Source organism: Mauremys reevesii, linkage group 2 (assembly GCF_016161935.1).
Source record: "Mauremys reevesii isolate NIE-2019 linkage group 2, ASM1616193v1, whole genome shotgun sequence".
NCBI classification, from domain to species: domain Eukaryota; kingdom Metazoa; phylum Chordata; order Testudines; family Geoemydidae; genus Mauremys; species Mauremys reevesii.
This window is the reverse complement of record NC_052624.1, coordinates 131,807,204-131,827,967: the sequence shown is the minus strand read 5'-3', so window position 1 is coordinate 131,827,967 and position 20,764 is coordinate 131,807,204. Positions and strand designations below refer to the sequence as shown.

The 20,764-nt window shown below is 41.8% G+C and overlaps 1 long non-coding RNA gene across 2 annotated transcripts in view; it reads right to left on the bottom strand.

Moving 5' to 3' along the window:
• Positions 1–20,510, bottom strand: part of LOC120396836 — a 36,196-nt gene extending 15,686 nt beyond the window's left edge. Inside the window, exons 1-4 of one of the 2 annotated variants that reach the window (XR_005593433.1) lie at positions 20,453–20,510; positions 19,246–19,354; positions 19,070–19,146; positions 14,747–15,027 (exon numbers count right to left, since the gene is read on the bottom strand). This is a non-coding gene — a long non-coding RNA (uncharacterized LOC120396836). Of the gene's footprint in view, positions 1–14,746; positions 15,028–19,069; positions 19,147–19,245; positions 19,355–20,452 lie in introns of those variants that run through there. The other variant, XR_005593432.1, reaches the window with a different exon arrangement.
• Positions 20,511–20,764: the final 254 nt, after the last annotated feature.

Here is a 20,764-nt window from a genome sequence, read left to right as displayed (position 1 = left end):
TACTCCTGTTCTTTTTGCAGATACAGACTAACATGGCTGCTACTCTGAAACTTTAACATCAGTGCAGAGTGAGACAGTACTATCCAGGGAAATTCCAGCTGAAATCATTCCTCATAATGGAAGATTTTTTTCACCAGCCAAACAAAGTTAAACCAAAATTTTGCTCTCTGAATGTGAAGCTGACAAAAAAGTTATGCAAGACTTTTGTCTAAAGAGACACAGCTTTCTCTGGGGTATGTGTATTGTCTGATCTTCATGTTGATGTTCTGTTAGGCATTCCTAGGAGATGATTGACTAATAAACAGTTGCAATTGCAAAAAACAAATGTGCTTGAGAATAGCACAGTTGTTCTTTGCAAAGCTTTCTGTAAACATTTTTTTAACCATGTTGGCCTAGATGCATGAATTTCCTGGCTAACTCTCACTTGTGCAGTTTTTGATCAACTACCATGCAGTTAATTGTTTTAATACTGTGTTTGTTGTTTTAGTGCAAGTAAATTAAAAGTAACAACCTCTAATTACCACTGGCAATATCATTGTAAACAGATGTAGCTTAACTAACACCACTTCTAATAACGTAACAGACACAAAACCCAAGGAAAGCTATTACAGTGAAAAAAAAAAGCCCCAGTAAGGTTGATAACTTTCAACACTTTACAGTGAATTTTAAATACGGGGGGGAGGAAGGGGGGCATTATTCATTGACTTACGTCCTGTGGATCTCCTCTGACTTCAACTTACACGTGGGACAAAATTTGGACGTATTTGTTTATATTTTCTTTTCTTTCTTTCAATAAATCCACCCCTGTGTTGTTTCCAGACTTTGCTTTCAGTGCTGCTGACCACATTCTTCCATTTCCCACTGTGACATGCACTGTGAGATTCACTTCTACTTAGAAAACAATACGGTTGGGTGGTAGCCCCTCCTCTTTATTTTCCTCACTTCTTCCCTTCCTTTTTTCATTGCTCAAAGCAAAACTAAGGGCAATCAGAATGGGGATGGGGCGGAGTTACCTCTTTTGGGGGGAAGGGAGTATTATGCAAATAAAATAAAGCTTTTGTTTTGTATTTATTCCAGCAGAAACAGTATTGCTTCCTGTTAAGGTGGTCAGTGATGATAATGTAGTATTCAGGCCTGTATATTTGCCTGAGCTAGAATTTTGGGTCTTGTTTGCCCATTTGACTTTTGATATTTTTATATTCTTACTAATAAGTGTGAACAAAGAACAAAGACACCGGGTGAAGAGCAAAGAACAGAGTCATCTGTCCACAAGCAGATCAGGGAAACAGAGAATGGCTGAGGCTCCCTCACCGACCCTGCCTCAGCCCCTCTCCCAGAGCCTCAGCGCATCCAGGAGCGTCCCTGAACAGCTGCAGCTCCAGGCCAAGTGGAGGGAGCTCAGGCCCGCTGGAGCTTGCAGCCCCACCCCCTTACCACACGGCTCTGAGTGGGGAGGATCTCAGGCCCCGCCGGAGCCACGCTGCAGCACTGTTCAGGGATGCTCCTGGATGCAGTGCGCTGGTAAGGGACTGGGGCTGGGGGGGGTTGGATAAGGGGCAGGGAATCCCGGGGCAGTCAGGGGACAGGGAGGGGGCAGAGGTTGGGGGGGCGGTCAGGGGACAGGGAATGGGGGAGTTGTATTGTGGGCGTTCTGGGGGTCTGTCAGGACTCAGCAGTGGGGGAGGGATGGGGTCAGGGCAGTCAGGGGACAGGGAGCAGGGGTGGGGTCCCAGGGCAGTGGTTGTGGGGGTCTCTGGGGGACGGTGAGGGGACAAGGAGCAGGATGGGTCAGGGATTCTGAAGGGGGCGGGCAATCGGGGGGCAGGAAGTGAATGGGGGTCAGATGGGGGCAGGGCCAGGCTGTTTTGGAGGCACAGCCTTCTCTACCCTAAAGCTCATTCAGCAGTTTGAGGCTTGCAGAAGAGCCAAGCTGTTAGCTTTTCCATTAGTGCTACCATCCCTTTCACTTCTCAAATGCCAAATTATAGTCTATATTTAATTTCAGTGCCATTGGGAGATTCATGTCAGGGGAGGGTAGCTTCATTTAAAATTAGCCACTGGGGGAGGGATCACATGAGAAAAGCAATATCCTACACCACCTACCTCCTTCCCAACCCTACCAAGGGAGACCCCCCTCCCCCCACATTTCCTGAGGCTTCAGAGGGGTTAATTCAGTGGTTCTCAAACTTTTGTACTGGTGACCCTTTTCACATAGCAAACCTCTGAGTGCAACCCCCCCCCTTTATAAATTGAAAACACTTTTTTATATATTTAACACTATTATAAATGCTGGAGGCAAAGCGGGGTTTGAGGTGGAGGCTGACAGCTTGCAACACCCAGTAATAACCTTGTGACTCCCCTGAGGGGTCCCGACCCCCAATTTGAGAACCCCTGGGTTATTTTAATTTTAGCACCTTGTGTCCATTCACATGCATGTGCTGTTTTGAGCATTTCAGTTTTCACAACATAGGCTCATCCCAGATTCTGGAAAAAGCTCAAATGCTCAGTTCGTGGAGGATGTACATAAGCTATATTAAAAACATCCTCCATGCAATTATCTGTTTCCTAGAGACTGGCTTCATGGGGTCCCTCACAAACTGGAGACGGTTACTCTGGGTTTAAGTCCATTAATGGCTATTAGCCAGGATGGGTAATGAATGGTGTCCCTAGCCTCTGTTTGTCAGAGGGTGGAGATGGATGGCAGGAGAGAGATCACTTGATCATTACCTGTTAGGTTCACTTCATCTGGAGCACTTGGCATTGGCCATTGTCAATAGACAGGATACTGGGCTGGATGGGCCCTTGGTTTGACTCAGTATGGCTGTTCTTATGTTCTAACCTAAATTAGCCCAAATTTATGGAGACAGATATGAGTCAAGGAAGCCAGCAGAGTATCAGAAACCTGGAAAAATCTTTGACTGGATGGGCTCAGGCGTTTGGTCACAAGCTGAGGTGGTTCAAAGTTTTGAATTTTTTTTAAGCAGAATTTTTGTATTGTTTCTTTAAACAATCAAACACAGCAAGCAGCAAATATTTGGCCACACACTTCTGAAACCCCAAACCATATTCAGGTTTTGGCAGACTAATTTCAGTTTTTCAATTAAAAAAAACACAACAAATTTTGAAGGAAAGCAGACATTGTCCGTGATTTTTTTCTGCTTTTTAAAAACCCCTAGTTTTCGATCCAAAAAAAGTTTTGATGGAAAATATTTGTCCAACCCTTTTAATGAGCTTTAGTGCCTTTTAGCACTAGCTGATGCTGAGAACCAGTGATACCTTATAAAGAAGTTTTCTCAAAACTGGGTTTCTGCCGAGATGTGGAAGGTTTTTTTTTTTTTCCCAGGGCCGCCCGTGGGGGGGGGGAGCAAGTGAATATAGTATTGTATAGTATTGCAAATTTTTTTATGGAAGGGCCCCCCCAAAATTGCTTTGCCCCAGGCCCCCTGAATCCTTTGGGTGGCCCTGTGCTTGACTAACACCAATAAACATTGCATTGCCTGCACTTTGTATTTCTGGTCTTCTGCTTTCTGTCTGTATGACAAGAACCGGGGAAGGGCGAAGGGAAAGCCCCTAACACTTCCATATAAACACTAAATGGGAATTACGCTCTTCTGGATCACAGATAGATAGTTAATTGACAATGTAGGGTTTTTTATCCTTATAATAATAGGTTGCTAGGCTATCAGTCTGTACGATCTGGCATTGTAACCACTCCAGCCTATTTCTAAAGTAGTTCTCCTTGGTTTGTTTTTCTTGTAGCACATACATGTCCTTTTTTATATATATGGCAAATCTGCAGGAATGCTACCATCTTCAGTGTTAGCTCTTTTATTTTTATCTCATTTTCCATTAATGCATCAAAGAGTTCCTGACTGATATTTATCTCAAAATGCACCCGGGTATCACAGTGCAGGTATCACAAACTCCCCATGTGTGCAAACACGCGCATGCACACACACACAGTTTCCACTGCTTCTCAGTTTTAGCAAATGATCAACTCTTGCTATCCCAAAGACAAATCTGTTCATGGCAGAGGCATTTTTATTCCAAAACACAGGTTCTTAAGAATCTTAAATTCCTTATGAATTCTCAGTCAGTCTGCATCTAGAAACTCATTACTTAATCCTTGCAGCTCCTCTAGAGTTGATAAGGAATTTTTCAAAACATTTTTCTGTTTGAAAATACTGATTCATCAAAACCAAAACTTTTTGCAGCAATATATCAGATTTGACAAAACTTTCATCCGAAAGGTTTCTGGTCAAAATGAGAGAGAGAGGAAGAGTTAACACCCACAGAATAGCTAATAACTCAGTAGTTTGGCCACTCCCCTGGGATGCAAGATACCCTGGCACAAGTCCCCATTCTGAATCAAGTAAGAAAGGGACTTGAACCTGAGACTTGCCTATCTCAGGTAAGTGCCCTGACTAATACTGGCTATTATGTGGTGGGTTTCTCTATGCTCTTTTGAGAGCAATTTTGAAAGGTCTCAGCCTCATCCCTATAAAAAATTAAACCAAATGCTGAATGCTTGCATTTTTTTATGAAACAGGATTCTTCCAGATAAAATTGGAGGATAATGAACTGAAACCCCAGATTAGTTTAGGTTGATATAACCTTGGAAATATATTTAATCACAAATATTATAGTTGTGCACGTTGTCTTTGTAGCTGTGCAATCACAGTAAACTTCAATAGCACAGGAATAATTTAGAGCATAATTTAATCTACACAAAATTGTACCCATAATTCTGTAAGGTCCTCCTTATTGGGGATTGATGCTGTTTAGGTGGTTTAATGACTACAAACCTCTGTGTATTCAGGCTAGCTAAATTAAAAAAAATCATGGGCAAGTTATTTATCCTTATTAGTGCCTCAGAAAGACAATCAGGTGTATCAGGGGGAGAGAAACCTCTGCAACTTTAATAGAAAATCTGGATTTTGATGCTGAGCAAATTTGCACTACAAGACGTGCCCTGCACTCCCAGCTTTTCAAAGTTTGTAGTTTGTTTTAATCATACATTCTCTCAGCTCCTATTCATGCATTCCTTATATAAAAGTCATTAGTATCCAGCATCTAAAAACTTTCTTTCTTGGGTGTTTTGCAGTATGCACTCAGTAACCTAGAACTATAGTGGACTGATTTGCTCAATGACTCATCTAATTAGTGCCTGCAGTTCCTGCATTGCACATACACATAAGGTGATTGCACACAGGTAGGCAGTTAGATGTGTGATTATTCATTGGAGCACACAGTAACCCAATTTGTATGTTCAATCACAATAATTAGATACAAATTAAATGTGCAATTGTGTACATGCAGTTGACAAAATCAGGCCCTAAATATGAAACAATAATCAACATGCATATATTTAAAAATGAAGACAGAAGCTCTGGAGATCTGGTAACAGATATACTACAGAAAGAAAATATAGCATTTCTAATAATCATGATATTTTATTGTTTAGTTTTTTGATCACTGTTGTTTTTATTGGAAGAAAACTAAATTATGTAAAGAAATAGCTACAATATCTCTTGAGGTCAGACAGTAACATGACCAGAGTGCTGAGATTTTGAAGATGGACATGAGTGAAAATTAGCCTATTTCGAAAGCTAAGAAACAAGTTTAGTTAATGGGATCAGTAATTACTATGGTGATGCATGCCCATTATAGTACCATAGCCAGCCTGTTCTACAGCCTCCACATATAGCTGATGCTGAAGAAGGCAATATGGACATAGGAGTGCCAAGCACGCATTCTAACATTTCAGATAAGCCCTGAGTAAAGTCCAGTATTAGCTAGCTTCAACTTTGATTAACAATTTATGGTACATACTGATGCTTTAGAGGAAGACTATGCCATAATATAATACTTAACCAACTAAATCCCAAAAGAAAGGTTTCCCACTATCTCAGCAGAAAACTGCATTGTAGGGAAAATAAATTATGCCATCATTAAATATAAACTTCAATTCACACTTGAGATGGTACAATATAACCAACATATGCCATCAGCAAGGTTATTCTGGTATTTATGAAGTTACTTCTCTATCAGCACTAGCCTGGAACCATTGAGAGCTCAGGGAAACCTTCTAAGGAACTAGAGTCATCCTGTTCTGTTTTTTGGGACTGGCTCTGTTCAATATCATCATCAACGACATAGATATTGGCATAGAAAGTACGCTTATTAAGTTTGCAGATGATACCAAACTGGGAGGGATTGCAACTGCTTTAGAAGATAGGGTCATAATTCAAAATGATCTGGACAAATTGGAGAAATGGTCTGAGGAAAGCAGGATTAAGTTTAACAAAGACAAATGCAAAGTGCTCCACTTAGGAGGGAACAATCAGTTTCACAAATACAGAGTGGGAAGAGACTCTCTAGGAAGGAGTATGGCAGAAAGGGATCTAGGGGTTATAGTGCACCACAAGCTAAATATGAGTCAACAGTGTGATGCTGTTGCAAAAAAAGCAAACATGATTCTGGGATGCATTAACAGGTGTGTTGTGAGCAAGACACGAGAAGTCATTCTTCCACTATATTCTGCACTGGTTAGGCCTCAACTGGAGTATTGTGTCCAGTTCTGGGCACCGCATTTCAAGAAAGATGTGGAGAAAATGGAGAGGGTCCAGAGAAGAGCAATAAGAATGATTAAAGGTCTAGAGAACATGACCTATGAAGGAAGGCTGAAAGAATTGTGTTTGTTTAGTTTGGAAAAGAGAAGACAGAGAGGAGACATGATATCAGTTTTCAGGTATCTAAAAGGGTGTCATAAGGAGGAGAGAGAAAACTTGTTCACCTTAGCCTCTAAGGATAGAACAAGAAGCAATGGGCTTAAACTGCATCAAGAGAGGTTTAGGTTGGACATTAGGAAAAAGTTCCTAACTGTCAGGGTGGTTAAACACTGGAATAAATTGCCTAGGGAGGTTGTGGAATCTCCATCTCTGGAGATATTTAAGAGTAGGTTAGATAAATGTCTATCCGGGATGGTCTAGACAGTATTTGGTCCTGCCATGAGGGCAGGGGACTGGACTCGATGACCTCTCGAGGTCTCTTCCAGTCATAGAATCTGTGAATCTATGAATAAGACAAGATAGAATCTGGTAATCCCTTAAAAGTGGTTTACCAGCTTCCAGAGTACCAAACAACAGCAGTAAGAGGAAGAAATTTGGGGTGGGCAGCCATGAATAGCTATGCTCCAAGCACTTTAAAAGCACATGCATTTGCAGTAATAGTGCACGCAAATAGGTGTTTTTGTGCATGCAATTCACAGCTTCATTGTTTAAATATCAGGTGCTAAATTGTTGCATCGCAGGCGTATATGAAGAAAGCTCTTCAGTCAGTTTGATTGGCAGCAAAGTCATTTATTTCTCTCCAGCATACATCTTTATACTCTTGAAGCAGGCAAGCAAGCAGTTGCTAATTGGTTAACAAAATTAACACACCCAGAGCTGTGACTTCATAAAACTAGCCAAGGCCAACTTCTCAAAACAAAGCTCAAAGCCTAATTAACCCGTCCTAAAAACCTAAACATCTTAGCTTCCCACACTACCAGCTGCCAAGCTAGCAAAATATTCCCAACACCTCCCCCCTCTACCCAAAATCAAAAAGGAGGGAAAGAAAAAAGGAATAAAAACATAAGCAAAACATTTCCAACTTATTACAGCATAACACCACAATCTATCACAAGCCAAAATTAAAACTTTATAAAGCCAACCTATATAACCATGCAATTCTTAACATAACCCCAACAACACCAAACAAAAACAAAGCACAACAAATAAATGGTGTAAATTCTACAGGATTCCCCCCTTCTCTATAGCACACCAACTTGTGGCAAACTTCTATTACCAAATCATCCCTCAGATGTCAGGCGATCAAACTGACACTGAGGGAGGGGGGGTCCTAGAAAAAACACAACATAAACCACATAAAATGCAAAAAACAATTCTGGCCAGAAACAAACAAAGAAACAAACAAACAAACATAAAACACATAACATAAATTTAACTCTGTAAACAAATGCATGGTATATCAAATACTAAGCAGCTAACATCCATATTCCTCAATTATCTAAAATACAAAAACAAATATACCCCTACTGGGCAATCAATCATTATTTAAAATACACAAATACCCTTATTAATTTCAGACAAAACAGGGGAATCACTTCATCAATTAAATCATTTACAGTAATACAATTGCATCTTGGCTTACTTCTAAATTCAAAGCTATTAACAGCTTAAAAATTTTTTACTTTTAACTTCTACTTTTAAACACAAACAAAAAACATCACCACTTATATGCCCTTAAGCCTAATACAATTTCAATTACATAGCACTATATACATTCTTCAGCTAATACAACAAAATTATTTATAACCAAACAATTACAAACTAATAACTTTACCTAAATTTATTTACAAACATTTCAAAAACACCAAAACTTTACTCTTTAGCAACTTTGCAAAATTCAACTGCTGTTCCCTCTAGCAATCACAGAGTTAACTTTTACTCTGCCTAACATTACTCGCTTGTAGTTAATTACCTTCTCTATCAACTACACCCTCAAGGTTATCAACCAGTTTTCCAAGCTTGTTGTCTGTTGCCTGCCCGCTTGGGCCCGATCCTTTTTTCCTTTCCAAGCCTCTGTCTATTGCCTACCTGCCTAGGCCCGATCCATATTTCCTCTTGCTAAACCGTTCCTTTTCATGGACACTAACTTATCCCACTATCAATTTAGCTAGAAGGGTGTACTTCTTAACTAGCCCCTACCCTTCTGGTATCTTCTGTGAACAACTATCTGTACTTTCCCACCGTGGGGGCTACATCAAATATCAAACAATCATACAACTACCAATAATCAGCACATAACACAAAATTTACAAAAGGTCTAATAAAACTAACAAAAGCACTTTACATAAAGGTATTTTGGGTCACAAAAATTCAAAGCCATTCTCCCAAATTACATAGATTTATGCCTAAATAACACCATAAACTCCCCCCCCTCCTTTGAGAATACTCAACAAACCTTTTGGCTGAGTTTTCTCAAACTTTAAAAACAAAAAACAATTAGGCTCTAAAAACAGGGCTAGTAATGGGGGGGGGGTAATATTTACAATCCAATTAGGGAGGGCAATACATGCTAAAAAAAAATTCCACAACACAGGGCGCAGCCTGCAAAATAAACCCCAAAATCCAATCAATACCACATTTTTTAGCAGGAGTCCCAAATTTTTTCCTGCCAGTGTGCAATTCTTTGCTTCTTTACCAGGGTCAGTTCTCAATGCCCTTTTAGTCAGGAATTTCTAGACATTGGCAATATCAGTGATGTGAGTGTTTTTTCTTCTGTTCCACCACCATCGTGGTTCAAGTTCTACGGGGGAAATTATCAGGACACCATCCTATACATTCAGGCAAAGCAAAAATTATCTCAATCAATTAAATCATTCAGGGAGGATCAAACAAAAGGGATCGTGGCACAGCTAACAAGCAGTTGTCCTCCAGGGGCTCAGGGTGTGTACATCTTGTTGCTTTCTCAGTCATTCCATCCAGCGTTGCAGCAGTCATCTCTAATACTGACACTGTTGCAGTTTCTTCAGTCCTACTGTTTGCAGCCTCAAATCCCGAATGAGCAGTGGTAATATCTTGGACTAGTTCAGGAAATAGTTTTTCAGGCACTGCTTCTAAAGGCTTTAAAATTTCAGCCGAGGTTTCCATAGGCGTTACAGTGTCTGCAATGATTTGTTCTTCAATTGCTGCAGCTGTAACAGGCACAAATGTTTTTTGAGCCCCAGAGCTTTCAGTACTAAAAATGGGTGAGCCAGTATCTGCCAGCTGCACAGCTAAATTCTCTTGCTCCTCTTCATCTCCCTTTCCACACACAGGCAGTTCTTGAGGACACATGTTGCTCTGTAGAGGGGCCCCATTTACAACTGCCCCTGGGCATTCTGATACTAGGTTAGATGGCGCATCTCCTACATCATTCTGCATGGGGGCCTCAGCTGCAACCACTCCAGTGGGCGCTGATTCCAAGGTAAACACAGTATCTTCTACCTCTGTCGTCCCAGGTGCCTCAGTTACCCCACTCTGCATTGCATCCCCAATAAAAGCTTCCTGAGTGATCTGCTGCCCATCGGATCCCTGAAGCCGAACAGTTCGGATGGGCTTACGCGAAGTAATGTCCATAGCAAAGGCAATTTGGGGAGGGCCGGTGGATCCAAACCCTCGAGATCCACGGTCAATCAAAGTTGATCTGGGCACACATCCCTTGAAAGGTATTAACTGAGCAAGACGTGTACCAGCAGTTATAGTCACAGGGGGACAAAGGGCACGTACCATTATCCCAATATTCCCCGTATAATCGGCATCAATAAGGCCAGGCAAAACAAAAATACCTTGTTTTGATGTTGACGAGCGCCAATCAAAAGGGCACTCAGGCCAAATCCTAATGGACCATCGGTGTTGGAAGGAAGAACTTGAACCTCGTCAGTCTCTAAAACTACATCTGTCGCTGTGGCCAAATCCACTCCGCACTGCCACGGGTTGCTCCGTGAGGTGTTCCAGGCAGCCGGGTTGGCGGGTGGAGGTACTTGTGTCGTAGCGCCTCCAAGGGGCGCCCGTGATCCGTTTCCCGGCAGCGGTGTTCCATCCTTCTTGTAACGCGCCCAACAGTCGGCGGCGCGATGTCCAAACTTATCACATCGTGTGCAAGCGCCAGTTGCAGCTTCAGGTAACACATCAGAGGCCCGCTGCTCATTTTGCATAGGGCAGTCCCGCCGGAAATGCCCGGGTTTTCCGCAACCAAAACAGGCCGGCTGGCCGGGTCGATTTTCTAGCCCCCGCTGTCGCCCGAGCAGGGGTTGTAACGCCACGGCCAGTGCAGAGGCCTGTGCCTTAGCATGAATTGCTGCCTTATCCGTCTCATCAAGCATAGAGTCCCTACCACACGCCTCAATAATTTCCATCAGGGTCGCAGTCTTGGTCAAGGTGGCTAATATTCGTCGGGAATTGGGATTTGCATTCTGTGTTGCAAGCTGAAGTCAAACTGCAGTTCTGGCCTCTGGCGTCAGATTAGGAGATCTATCAATAGCCTCTGAAGGCGATCCAAAAGGTGGAATACGGTTCCGATGGGCCTTGCATAATTTTAGCGTAGGGAGGGCTCGGCTTTCCCATCTGGGGCACCGCTTTAAAGGCAGCCAAAGCCAGTTCCTGCGACTGCTGCAGGATCCGGGATCGAGGCGGGCTTGCAAATGCGGGTCAACAAAGCGACCGGCTCCCAAAACATATCAGCAGTGGCCACGCGCCAAGATCATCATCCGTAAATCCAAATTGCGGACAAGAGCCAAGTCAACTCTCTTAGCCCAATCATCTTTCCACAACAGTTTCTGTGTAGGTGTAAGAAGCATGTCAGCTAGCTTAATCGCATCGTGACGGACACATTGCTTGGCCAGCAAATACCTGTTCAATGATAGACTGTACATACGGATTATCTAGTCCATAAGCCATGATCGATTTCTGTGCCTCACGGATCAACTTCCAGTCCAAAGGGGCCCACCGTCTATGATTAGGGTGTTGAGGGTCTGGCGTAATCACCGGAAAGGCCTCAGGTGTTAGACCTTCAAGGATGGCTTCTCTTAAAACCCCATGCCAGCGCTGTACCGGATCCGGAGGGTCCCCAGTTGAAGGGTCCCTGAGGCCAGGCGGGGCGGAAGGGCGAGTCGGATGAAAGCGCTCGTGAAGATGCGACCGCGATGATCCAGGTGGAGAACCGTGCAACTGGTCCAACTTGTCACACATATGCTGCAGCTGTCGACCCTGGCGCTCCATCTCCTTATAGAAGGCATCAGACTGAGTAAACTGAGTAAACGTAGTCAAATCGGGATATGGCTTTGATGGCACATGTTCCACCCGAGCCCCCTTCGTTCCCCCGCAATCGTGGCACCCCCAGGTCCCGTGGACACGGCATGGCTTTGGAGGGGGCGCATACGGCAAGGCTGTCTCCATAGGCTCGGGTGTATCGGGGGGTAACGGGACCGTAGCAGGATCAATCATGTCGGGGCCAATAGCCACATTGGAGGGTAGTGGAGCCGTAGCAGGGGCAACATCATCCATAGGGTAGGGGTTGGAAGCCAAAGGTATCACCGTGTCCTCACCACCGAAAAACTCTCTGGCTCCAACCGGCAACACAGAAGGCATTCTGGGCGTTGGGCGGCAAAGCTCAGAAAGGGCCGCCTGCACTCCTGCTTCGGCCGTGAGAGTTTCTACTATCTCCTTCGCCTTATTCCATACTGGACTCAGGGAGAAGGCCTCCTTATCGCCCTGAGCCACCGACTTCCAAAGCTCGGAGCCTAGCCGCTCCCAAACAGTTTTATCAAAAATTGTACTTGGTTGAACAGAAAGTCCCCTTCTCCGTCCCCACCGCAGCAGACGGGATAACGTATCAGAGGGGAGCTTCTCCCTGCCGCTCCGCGATGCGCATCAAATATTCATGCACCGTCCTTTCTTCCGCTGATGCAGCGGTTCCCATGTTAGCTGCTCACCTCTGGGCTGGGGTGTGCCTCCCTTTTCAGACGCCCTGCGGCTTGCCGCTCGACACTGAGCTCAGGTGCGCCCCTCTTTTCGGACGCCCTGCGGCTCCTAGCCGCTCGACACTGAACTCAGGTGCGCCCTTCTCTTCGGACGCACTGCGGCCGCCGCTCGACACTGAGCTCAGGTGCGCCCCTCTTTTCGGACGCCCTGCGGCTCCTAGCCGCTCGACACTGAGACTCAGGTGCGCCTCCTTTTCTTCTTTTCAGTTCAGGCCACCAACACTGTCCTCATTCAATCACGTCGGGGTCACCATTTGTTGCATCGCAGGCGTATATGAAGAAAGCTCTTCAGTCAGTTTGATTGGCAGCAAAGTCATTTATTTCTCTCCAGCATACATCTTTATACTCTTGAAGCAGGCAAGCAAGCAGTTGCTAATTGGTTAACAAAATTAACACACCCAGAGCTGTGACTTCATAAAACTAGCCAAGGCCAACTTCTCAAAACAAAGCTCAAAGCCTAATTAACCCGTCCTAAAAACCTAAACATCTTAGCTTCCCACACTACCAGCTGCCAAGCTAGCAAAATATTCCCAACACTAAATGTGCAGTCTTTAAAAAATAAGCACTATTAAATACAAAAGTAAATTGTATTAATGGTTAAGATCTTGAAAGTCAAGCACTCAAAAGTCAATAAGAGTGTGGCAAATCAAGATTGCAGAGGCAATGCTATCTCAACCACAGTGCATTTATAGTTCTGTATGAATTAACAACAAAGAGGAATATATGGTGGTTTGGGTTTTTTTAACTTAACAAGGGAAAGAACAATTTAAAGCATTGCAGGAGCAACCTTAATTTGCTGGAATTTTCTGGCAATTTAATGCTTGACTTGAACCTTAACGTTGCAATATCATTTTTTAAATGTAATTCCCTTGAGGATTTGTTTAAAGGGGAAAGAGGAAAAACATGATGGGAGCAAGAGCCTGGATATAATAGACTTGCTAAGCTCATGGAGCATGTAAATTTATCTCTCTGCCCCTATATGGCCTATATCTTCACAATGATTATCATCAGAACTTATGCAATCACGTAACCCCAAAATGTATGTTCCTGACGGGTTATTTACCTAATTAGTTGCAAAATGAAGCTAAAGTCAATGGGGTTCCATGTATACATTCAGTCCTTCCATGTACTTCTCTTTGCAATATGGGACCAGTTGTATTAATTTAGATGGAATATATGGGCCAAAGGTGTTAACATAACCTAGTCACGGTCCAACATTAAACAGAATTAAACAAGGTCTGGGGTATACAGAAACCTCAGAGTGCTTAGTACTATGGCAAACACACCCTTAAAAATCCTTTTAATCTTTTAATAAAGATTCAGAAAAGAAGGAAAAACAGTTAAAGCATTTGAAATGTAAAGGTACTAAACGAGTCTTTCATTTTTACAATATTTTTTGTTCCCTTCCCCTTTAGCTGGAGAGAGTTTTTAGAAGGAAACCCCCCCTTGTTTGACAATATCTAGATGGCATCAAAGATGGTAATAGCTGTCTTTTGGGGGGGAAAGAGAAGCAATTAGTTGAGATGAGCTAGAGTTATTGATACTGCTGTTATTAAAGTCTGACCCCATTTCATCTCAGTTGATGTTTGGGATTCAGCTGGAGCGGGTAGGGTGGCAATGTCATCCTTACATGCCCCAGGGTACAGTTTGTATTGTTGGATCATTGTGCCCTCTTAACTTTCCAGTCTGGTGTGCACTATGCCCTGCTTTGCTGTGTGAGCTGCCACTCTGCCCACTCACCCCCGCCCCCAGCATGCAAGTCACCCCCAGACAACTTCCAGAGTGCTATGTCCAGCGACTCTTGAATTACATATAGGGCGACACCCATATATCCCTAGTCCCAGCTTTGCACCCCAGAAATGTACTGTCTTGTACTGCTCAGTTATTTACTAAGCAATACAGGCTTATAAAGTCCATTATTTTATCAAAGAAAATGAATATGCACCAGCCCTTGTTAACTTGAGATCTCCCAACCACTTAAGTCAAAACCACACTAGTTTAGATAAAATATTAAAATAAGTCTACTAACTACAGAAAGATAGGTTTTAAGTGATTATAAGTGGTATAGGCATAGAAGGTCAGAATTAGTTGCAAAAAGAAATAAAAGTTAACCTTACACAATCTAAGTCAAATTTGAAGCAATAAGGTTTTGCTTACCCACAAGCCCACAACAGTCTGTGCTAAATGGAAAGTTTTCCAGTTAGGACTACTCCCTTCAGTTCAATGATGTTTCTGTCTTCAGTATAGGTGGGAGAGGAGAGATGGCCAGGGGGCTTTGTTCTCCCTTTTTATATCTTGATCCTTTTTACTGGAAAAGTCATTGATGTGTCATAGGGTCAAGCAGCCCCCTTGCCTATGTGGTCTGTACTCAGTCCTTCATATGAATTGCAAATTCTTGTTTGCACCTTCTGTATACATGCAGCTTGAGTCACAAGGTGTCTCTGGGGATGACATGCCAGTCCTTTGTTTATAGTTCATTTGTTATTTCTAAAGAGCTAGTCTGTGAGCATTCCTGTGACTCATAACATGTTTCAGTAACAAACATTAAGCAAAATCTCATAACTCCATATACAATGATAATGCACATGTTAATGGATAGTAATATTCAGGAGACTGACTTTTCCAATGATACCTCACAAAGCATACATTGTACAACATTTATCATAATTTCGTAAAAGTGGTGACCATAACAGTGCAGACTGTGACAGTCATCTGGATTCCTCTCTCTGGCCTGCTTTGGTAAGGGCATCTCTCAAAATTAGGACAAAGACATTCCAGGGCCCCAGGAGATGGAGGGGGTAGCAACCATGATGCTTGCTTCAGCAGCCTCCATCTTTTCTTATTTTTCCCCCAAGGGCTCTTTCTTTAAGTACCCACAACGGGAGTGATGGGCAGAATAGGCTATTCCCTCATTATTTTTTCCACCAATTAGGCCTAATATCCAAAACACCTATTTTGACACATTAATTTCCAGACCCACATTTTCCTGTTTACCAGGCATGAACTTAACAGAGTCTGTAGTTATACCAGTAGGCCTTTTTGTTTAGACTAATTCAATCTGCTTCCTTTTCATAACTTTTTCCATCAATATTTGTTACTATAAACTATTGTGACATCTTATGAACTTTCACATACTTTTAACTGTTGAGCTCAAAATTAGAGTAAATGTAGGCCTGGTTACCACAACAGGCCCTTGTTCACCTGCCCATCTTTACACTGCAGGAAATGTTCTAATGTGCATGCTCTGTGTGCAATTTGCAGATAGTTCAGATATGTCTGAATTAAAGCCAGTTTCATTTTTTTTTAATCAAGCCAAGTCATTAACTGAAGCCTTTTAACTAATGGTTATAGCCAATTGCTTGACTACACTTTTGATTCAATATTGAAATTGTTCAAAAGATCAGCTTATTCAAATGTATTAGTCAAAGACAAAGCAGTACAATTACAGAAAGTAGTTACTGATCTGATTCGGAGACCACAGTCTCACAGTATTCAATTTTGCTCTGAAAATATGTATTCGTACATATATATACAGTATGGTTGTTTACAAGTTAGAGAACATTCTGAACATCACCTAGGACTTAACCCACCAATCAGCCTTTTGTCTTATTTTTCTATATCATCTTTTTGTTTTGTTTTGTTTTTTGATACCACATTCCAGACACAATGGGCTGGCAAACACTCTTTACCTGTACCAGGACATTGGATTAATGTATCTTCTCTCTGTTAGGTTTGTATTTGCTTGTGACAAGAGCTGAATTCAGCTTTGCAAAGCATTGTGGGATATATACATTAGCACGATCAGAACAGCATTCTTTGGAAAGCATAATGCAAGTCAATTAACACAACTACTCAACATCTATAGGTGATATAATGTATATAATAATATTAATGCCCATACACATTAATATGGTGTGTGTAATACATATTCATGCAGTTTGGTCTACTCTGACATATATGCTAATTTAATAGGCCTATGTCCCCCATGGTTGAAGTTTGAATCTTGAAATCTATTTTGCTGTCAGTAAACATTTCAGGATGTTCTGGCTATATGAAACCAGAGATGTATAATTAAAAGAGTGGAGGCCTTCATCTACAGTGAGCACTAGAGCTCACTGGGAAAATTTTGACTACACTTTTGTCATAAAATGCCAATTTGTCAAAACTGTAACTTTTTACAGAAAAGAATGTTTCAACAATATGTCATTGGGAAGAGTTCTAGGGCTATGTTTACATTTAAAATGCTACAGCAGCACAGCTGCAGCTGCATCATTGTAGTGTTTCAGTGTAGACGCTACAGCGATGGGAAAGGTTCTCCCATCACTGTAGATAATCCACCTTCTTGAAAGGTGGCAGCTAGGTAGAGGGAGGAATTTTTCTATCAACCTAGCACTGTCTACATGAGGGTTTAGGGTGGCTTGACTACATCATTTGGGGGTGTGGATTTTTCACACCCCTGAGCAACATTTCTAGGTCGACCTAACTTTTCAGTGTACACCAGCCCTAAGGTCCAGAATGGAATTTGGGAAGAAGAAGGAGGGGAAACACCTCCCACTTGCCTCCTACCCTTCAAAAGTCCAATCCATGAGTGGTCAGGGTACTCACTTGGGATGTAGAAGACACAGCCCACGTGATGTTTCTCTGATCTGAATCGGGCAGAGCAGGGAAGCTGCATCTCTTTCATCCCAGGTGAGTGCCCTGACCAACAGGCTATTGCTGTTCTTAAGTGGCTTGTTCTCATTCATGCTTTTTTAATGAAAAATTTCTAACGGACTTGCATTCCAGTGTGGAACAAAAGTAAATGTGGAAATCTGTGTGTGTGTATGTGTGTGAGAGAGAGAGAGAATCTTGTTTTCTGGCCAGCCCCAGTGAGTGCTGCACTATGATGCATAGAGAGACAAATAAAAATCAGTCTATCCTGTTTTTGATACATTTTTGAATGACACTTAACTGACTGGACTATAAACTAACAGCTTGCTATCATCAAGCAGTGCTCTGAGTGCATGCTGCAGCTGTAACCCTTTAATAATACCCTGAATCCATTATATGCAAAGAAAGAATTCAAAACTAGTGATTATATTCTTTGCCAGAGTGATATCTGATGATTTACCTATTCCTTTTTGGAAACTAGTTCTACTTTTTATCCATGATCAGCAAAGAGACAATACATGTGTGCCATTTGTATCATATGATGTATATGGGAAACTTGCAACGGCATTGACACACACTTTCATTCCTCTTCATTTTCTGCTCTCCATTTATAACCATGGGAAAATGAACGTGATTATCTCTGATGCATTACTGCCTAAGAAATTGTGTGAAACATGTAGATAGTAATCTGACTAATGCTAGTGATAATACCTGTCACTTTCTAAAATGATGGAACAAAAAGAAAAGATAATGGAATTACAACTCTTAATAGGAACAACATGGCCTGTCCTCCTGCACATCTTGGCATTATCCACGTTTTCATCACTCAGGACTAAAATGCATTCCTGTCCTAACAATACCACTGTCTTTTTAAATAATCTATCTTGCCCAGTATATATGCCTCCATTTTTTATACTATAGCAAGTACTTTTTTCCTTTTATGTGCTCATTTTGGCTGCAAAGACAATCTGCCAGTTTTGACAATTGATGTGAAAGTGACTACTACTGTATGTGTATAGAGTTTAAAAAAGAAAATCTCATGGCATTATTTTTTTAGTTGAGAGAAAGCTGCAATCTAATGGTCTGATCGCAGATCTGAGAGCCAGAAATTCCAGAGTTCTGATCCCAGTTCAAACATAGAATCTCCCTGTGGTCTTGGACAAGCCACTTAACTTAAACAGTTTCCCCAGCTGCAAAATAAAAGTACAAGGCTCCTGAAGTCAAAACAAGTCATTCAATGGAATTGGCTAACTGTATTTTATAAAAGCTAATGAAATCTAATTATAGCAATGCCTTGCAGGAAATATAAGATGTACTAGAGGGATCACATTATCCAAAACATTTGTTCAGTGTACACCCTTGAGTTTCACATTTAACGGGAAAGAAAAATTCTTTTTTTTTCTTTTTTTACAGAAAACAATCTTGAATTTTTCTGTTGACCTGATCTGAATTAAAATGGGAATCTTTTTTTTAAAATTCTGAGTTTTCCCCGGCATTCTTAAGTTTATTAAACTTTATTTTTGTTACAGCCTAACCTAAGGTTATTTAGTGAACATAACTCAGGGAAGGATTATTTAGTAATTATTGTAACTGTATTTTGTAAAGGGTCACCAATACCTAGGATTCTTATAGTAATTCCTAGTGAACTTGCACATCTAGGCAGTGTCACAGTTACAAGACTATCTGTACCTCTGCTCCCTTCTGGGGTCTCTGAGCACTCCTGCTCAGGTGCCAGGCCTAATGCCTTTACCTTCCCTGGGGTGGAATTTCACAGTATTCCTGCTCTTACATCAGGCCCTGGGCTACAGTATCTTTTGTATCAATCGTGCTTACCTAGCAGGTTTCAGCACTTCCGTTTCTTCCCTTCAGGAGTCTGTTACCGGTGGTGTATACAACAACCAGATAGCCTGCTTTAAGCAAAATATTGTTTATTTTATGTGTAGGAACAAAGCATTTAGAGAAACATATTTTAAAACAACAAACAATCTATACTAGTATGTTTCTCCTACCTGAAGCTCTACCGTCCTGTGATGGTGGCCAGGGCAGGCCAAGCTTCTTCACACACCACTGCCTGTGTCAGCCTGGTTTTCCCAAACAGCTCCCCAGCAACTGCGTCCCCTGGAAAGAGAAAGACCATTTTTATTCAGCCAGAGTACCATTGTTCCTTTCAGCTCTTGGCCCAGGTTTGTCAAAACCAGTTGGGTAGGCTATGCAGGCCATTGAGTCAGACTCCTCAGAGCCAATGCCTGTGTCATTGTCCCTTAGCAACCCTCAAATATTTACAGTAGTGTGGCTTATTTTGGGCTCTTGCTGCCCTTTCCTACTTGTTTTCTAAGCAGCCTTGTTGATTTAACCCAACATACTCATACAATAAACACCCTAATTACCATGTCAACATACAGTTTCATAAATTACAGAGTATCAGGGGGTAGCTGTGTTAGTCTGTATTCACAAAAACAACGAGGAGTCTGGTGGCACCTTAAAGACTAACAGATTTATTTGGGCAGAAGCTTTCATGGGTAAAAAAAAAAATCTTCAGATGCATGGAGTGAAAATTACAGATACAGGCATAAATATATATTGGCACATGAAGAGAAGGGAGTAACCTTACAAGTGAAGAACCAATGTTGAAGGCCAATTTAGTCACTGTGGATATGGTCTACTCCCAATAACTGATGAGGCGGTGTCAATACCAAGAGAGGGGAAATTGCTTTTGTAGTGAATTGAATTCCAGTCCCTATTCAAGCCCAAATTGATGGTGTTAAGTTTGCAAATGAATTGTAGTGCTGCAGTTTGTCTTTGAAGTCTGTTTTTGAAGTTTTTTGTTGTTGTTGTTGTTGTTGAAGAATGGCTACTTTTAAATCTGTTATTGAGTGTCCAGGGAGATTGAAGTGTTCTCCTACTGGCTTTTGTATGTTACCATTCCGGGTGTCTGATTTGTGTCCATTTAGTCTTTAAGGTGGCACCAGATTTCTTCTTGTTATTTTTATAAATTACAGAGCAACTCCAAGTCTGTCACAGACAGGTCCCTATTTCTTTGGAGTTCTACACATGACTTGTATCTTTAATGTAGATTTTAAACTGATTTTTTAAAAGTGTGAAATATGAAAAAAGAGCTTTGACCAAACTTCTACTCAAAATAACTATACAAAGGATTTTCAGCATTAACCAACTGTACTATGAAGTTTAATTATAGCTTTGCTATATCTGTATTACATTTGGTTTGGGGATTGAGGAAGGAACAGAAAGCATGCGGTTGCTGATAAGAGGCCTGGTCCAAAGACTGTTGAAGTCAGTTGAAACCCTGCCGTTGATTTCAGTTGGCTTTGAATTGGGCTTTAAATTAGAGGATCCAGGAGTCTGGGCTTCCAAGTTCTATTCCCAACAGTGAGTCACTGAGAGACCATAGTAAAGCACTTATCCTTTCTGTGCCTTCATGAAATAGCTACAGTAAACCCAACTGGGTTGGTGCTGATCCTCAGATGAAAGGCACTTATAGAAATGAAAAGAAAATGGGGTTGTCAAATC